This window comes from Lycium barbarum, chromosome 2 (assembly GCF_019175385.1).
Source record: "Lycium barbarum isolate Lr01 chromosome 2, ASM1917538v2, whole genome shotgun sequence".
In the NCBI taxonomy this organism is placed as follows: Eukaryota; Viridiplantae; Streptophyta; class Magnoliopsida; order Solanales; family Solanaceae; genus Lycium; species Lycium barbarum.
This window is the reverse complement of record NC_083338.1, coordinates 130,905,730-130,911,195: the sequence shown is the minus strand read 5'-3', so window position 1 is coordinate 130,911,195 and position 5,466 is coordinate 130,905,730. Positions and strand designations below refer to the sequence as shown.

The 5,466-nt window shown below is 39.8% G+C and overlaps 1 pseudogene; it reads left to right on the top strand.

Annotated features, from left to right (window-relative positions):
- Window positions 1-1,691: 1,691 nt before the first annotated feature.
- On the top strand, window positions 1,692-5,025 carry LOC132628915 (MDIS1-interacting receptor like kinase 2-like; annotated as a pseudogene).
- The last annotated feature ends 441 nt before the right edge of the window (window positions 5,026-5,466 follow it).

The window sequence follows — 5,466 nt, the reverse complement described above, 5'->3', positions numbered from 1 at the left end:
CCGGTATCTGGTCCACCCGAGAATTGTATGTCTCGACCCTCTTTTCGATTGAGTCTACCCGTTTCGCCAAATTTTCGAGCATCTTTAGAACCTCGATAGAGGAGCCGGCTCCGGAGCCGTCGCTCTCAACCATTCGCGCCTCGTTTCTTCCGGTTTTGGCAGTACCCTTTGCCTTTTCCGGCTCTGCTTCACCTTTTCCGCTCTGCAGCTGGGCAATTGCTATTCCTTGCTCGGCGATTGCCGCTCTTTGTTCCTACAACATTTCAAAAATTAAACGTAAGTTAACACTGTCGTTTGGTGCGTCTGGTTCTCTCCGGCCCCGGGTCCGTGACAGCATAACGAAATTGTGGGTATTTAGAGGATCGGTGGCCGGTGGGGCAGCATTCTCCTGGTCCACCATATTTTGCCGGTTGAGCCCTTCCCTCGAATCGATGAGGTTCGGGTCAGCGGGATTTGGAAATCCCCGTAGTCCGCTGCCTTCATTTTTCGCCACAATCTCGGTGTTTTTCGCATGGCCGGATTGTTCGATATCGGCCATTTAGTCTGTTTTCAGATGTTTTTGGTTTTGATGAATATGATAGAAATCAAGACCAGAGATCACTATTATCCTATCCCCACGGTGGGCGCCAAACTGTTTACCCCGAATTCGGGAAACCAATTGAATTTGTACGCGGGTATGGGATATGTGCTTGGATCTTGATGTATATTTGATAGTGGAAAATAAGTGTGTGAGTACGTAGTAATAAAACGGCTAATAACGATAATTTGCTTAGTTTGCTATGGACATGGACGTTTAGAAGCTATGTTGAATACTTGATGGAAGAAACACAATATAAATGGAAACAAATGGCCTCGGCCGAATCAGATATTGAGAGAGAGATTGTATATATGAGCTCTTCTATTATAAATGTTCTTGGAAAGTAAAGGAGCCAACCCTTACAAAGGAGGGGGATGTGCTCTATTTATAGCGTGACCTCCATGAGTTTCATACAATGTGAACTAATAAAATAATAGTAATAAGGACAGCTCTGAACGGATTTGGTGGGATTAGACTGACGGCGCCGTCTGACACACGCATGGTGGGTAGTTGACCATGACAGGACGCTACTGGCGCGTGGCCCGCATGCAACGGCCACACGGACCAACGACTATGCGGACCAACAGCTATACGGACCAACGGCCACGAATTCTCGGGTCACCGAACTTGGCCGTTTCAATGACGAAGAAGGCAGATCAGTCGGTGTCCCTCGCTCAGCTTCGGTCCAAGCGTTACCTCGGTCAAGGGTGAATAGTATCCGGCACATTCTCATTCCTTTCTTCCGCCAGCTCCTCGTTCCACCGGTTTGCCTCATAATCGGTTTTTACCGTATACAAAACTGAATTGCTGGAAAGGAACCACCTCTGTTTCAGTTTCAGGCCTAAATTTTTCGACAACTCTAGCAGCAATTTCTGTAAGAGTAGTGTTGGAGTAACAACTGAAACTCGAAGATGAATGAGCCAGAACATGAAAAGGAAAAAAAGGATGAGATGAATGAAAATCAAGTAGTAAATGAAGATGATGATGACGACTTTGAGTTTGATTTTGTTACCACAGGATCTGATAATTTTTCACCTATTTCTGCTGATGAAATCTTCGACAACGGTCAGATCCGTCCAATTTTCAACAAAAATTGAAACCCTTTTAGCCGGCAATGATGATGGTTCCCAGAATATTTTATTTTCTTGCGTTTTTCACTCTCTTGTATCTCTTCATAGTTTCTTTTGCTTCCACTGAAGAAGCAACTGCTCTCCTAAAATGGAAAGCAACTTTCCGAAACCAGAATAATTCCTTACAGGCTTCATGGACACAAAGTCCTGCTGATGCCAAGAATTCTTCCAGCCTTGGAGCGGACACTTCTGATGCATGCAGGGATTGGTATGGAGTTATATGCGTTAATGGTCGGGTAAACAAGTTGAATATTACAAATTGTAATGTTAATGGTACACTCTATGATTTCCATTTTCATCTCTCCCTTTTCTTGAATATGTTGATCTTAGCATGAATCAGATCTCTAGTACCATCCAACCTGAAATAGGTAAGCTAACTAATCTTGTCTATCTTGACTTGTCCATCAATAAGATTTCAGGCACAATCCCACCCCAAATCGGCTCACTAGCAAAGCTTGAGACCCTCCACATCTTTGACAACCAATTAAACGGTTCCATTCCTGAAGAAATAGGTCATCTAAGGTCCTTAACTGAGATAGCTCTGAATACTAACTTTCTTGATGGCTCTATTCCTGCTTCATTGGGGAATTTGAACAACTTGTCTTATTTGTATCTATATCATAATAATCTTTCTGGCTCTATTCCTGCAGAAATAGGGAAACTTGTCAATCTTGTTGAAGCTTATCTTGATACTAACCACTTAATAGGTCATATTCCTCTAGAAATAGGTAACTTAGTCAATGCAAAATTGTTCTATGCTTTCTCCAATGAATTGTCTGGTCCCATTCCTGCTGAAATAGGGAAGATGAAGTCACTTCAGAATTTGAGCTTCCAGACAAACAGTCTCTCTGGTCCAATTCCCAAAACAATGGGTAACTTAACTGAGCTCAAACTCTTGCACCTTTATTCCAACCAACTCTCTGGTCCCATTCCTACAGAGTTGGGGAATCTTAAAAACCTCACTGATCTTGAATTATCGGACAATCAACTTACTGGTTCAATTCCTGCTTCCATTGGAAATTTGAGAAACTTGCTAACTTTTTCTCTCCGTGACAACAAACTTTTTGGTTCCATTCCAGAAGAACGTGCATATTTGGATGATTTGGTTAGGCTGGAAATGGATGAAAATCAGTTTTCAGGCCATCTGCCAGAGCATCTTTGCCGAGGTGGGAAACTTGAGAGCTTTGAGGTGAATAGTAACAATCTGACAGGGCCAATACCAAGGAGCTTTAACAAGTGCTCGAGTTTAAAAAGGGTTCGTTTTGATAACAACAACTTCAGTGGGAATTTATCTAAAGCTCTTGGTATCTACCCAGAGCTTCAGTTCATTAATTTGAGCAACAATGATTTCCATGGTGAACTTAGTAGCAACTGGGGAAAATGTAAAAATTTGACTAATCTGCAGGTGGCTAGAAATAACATTAGTGGTAGCATACCACCAGAGATTGGAAAAATTAACAGGCTTGAACGACTTGATCTTTCGTCAAATAATTTGGTTGGACAGATTCCTAGGGAATTCGAAAAATTGACCTCTTTAGGTAAACTTTCTGTACAAAACAACCACATTTCTGGCAATATTCCTGTAGAACTTGGGTCACTAACAAAGTTAGAGTCCCTTGATCTGTCAGACAATAGATTGAATGGGTCAATCCCAACATTTATAGGAGATTACAGGAACATGTTTCTCTTGAACTTGAGCAACAACAAATTGGACCAGAAAATTCCAAAGGAGATAGGGGGAGCAACTCAACTTAATGTACTCGATTTGAGCCATAATCTTCTTGTTGGAGAAATACCCTCTCAGTTAGCCAATTTGGATGTCTTGGAAATCTTAAATCTTTCCCACAATGGCCTTTCTGGCCGCATTCCTGAAGAATTTGAAAGTTCGATGGGTTTGCGGGATGTCGTCTTGTCGTACAATGAGTTGGAAGGTGCAATACCAACTAATAAAGCTTTCATGAATGCCTCATTAGAAGGTAATAAAGATCTTTGTGGCAATGTAATAGGATTCCAACCTTGCGAAAGGCCATCTTCGAAGAAGCACTCAATGGCGAAGGAACGTAAACTCATCCTCATCATAGTACTTCCTATTCTGGGAGCACTAGTGTTGACACCCAATTTTGTCCCGCCTCCCTCCAAAATATTTATTTACGCTTCTAATATTTTGGGCAATTTAAGAAATAATTATTTATAACAACGTTTCATTACCCTATTTTAGTCATTAGCTATTGTTATTTTTATCATTACCGTTACTACCTCATTATTATTATTATTATTATTATTATTATTATTATTATTATTATTATTATTATTATTATTATTATTATTATTATTATTATTATTTCTATTGTTCTTATTATTACCAACATTATTATAATTTGCATTATAATCATTTCAGCATTTTTACCAGCTTATGCACACGCATCGCATTTATTGTTGCGCAATTAAACAATCGTGTTTATTTACTGTTGATTTTTTTTTAAAATATTATCGCACGGCTATTACAATATCATATAATTTTACTTTTTATCTGAGCGCTAATAAATACATACTTTTATATTAGGTAATATTTTAGCACACGTTGGTTTATAGTTATTTAAAATAGGCCTTTTATTTAAATTCAGAAACCCATTCGTTCAAATCCGAACCCAATCAGCCTACAAATATTTCCAGATCAGTCCACAATCAGTCCTAAAATCACTTGGGCTAAAGCCTAAATTACCAGCCCATTTCGTCTAGACCTACCCGCCTATACGACCAGCCCATATTTTTAATTCATCCACCCAGCCCATATTTTAATTCATCCGCCCAGCCCACTACCCGTTTAAGTTCGACCCGACCCGCCCTTTCACAGAATATGAAACGGCTAGGTTTTCCTTTCCTTCACGCCGCACCCCCCCCCCCCCCTGCCCTCCTCTTTCTCTCTCCCTTCCCCTCCATTTTTTGCAAACCTAATCCTCTCTTTAGCCATGGACAGATCTGTCCACTCCCTTTTCTTGCAAGCCTTGTCGGCTCTTCAAATACTTACCAGACCCTAACAGCCGCTCCATCTCTCCTCCTCTCTCGTGAGCGACTCTGTTGATCTCACTTCAGTTTATCAGACTTGTGAATCACGTGATGGGCTAAAGTTGTAGCATAAGAATCTCGTGTACATTTACTTCTTTAGTTTATGTGGCTGTTATCAGTATCGTCAAAATTGAGGGCATAAATATCTATAATGGATTTTCTCTACTTCATGAAGTTTTTCTATTAGTTACGTTGTTGCCAAATATTAGAATGAAGAAAAAGAGAAGTGGAAGCCTTAGCCGACATGAATAATTTTTTTGATATGTCTTATGACTAATGAGGCCGTTTGGGATTACACACATTAAGGTTGCTTTAATCTCTATCGCATTACTTTGGATAGGGTGTTCATGGTTCGGTTTGACTCCCTTTTTGGTTAAAATCAAACCAATCAAATCGTTTTTTTTTATATTCAACCCGGGCCATGAATGCCAATCAAACCGAACCAATCAAGTCGTTTTTTTTAATATTCAACCCGGGCCATGAACGCCAATCAAACCAAACCAATTAAGTCATTTTTTTAACATTAAAATCAAATCAAACCATTATAGTATAAATTCTATCGGTTTCGGCTTTGTCGATTTTATCGGTTTGGTTCAATTTTTGAGGGGTTTTAAGGATGTATTTTATAATGCAAAACAATTGATACAAGTGAGGTGCAAAAATTTCATATTATTCATAAATGGATATTGGAGT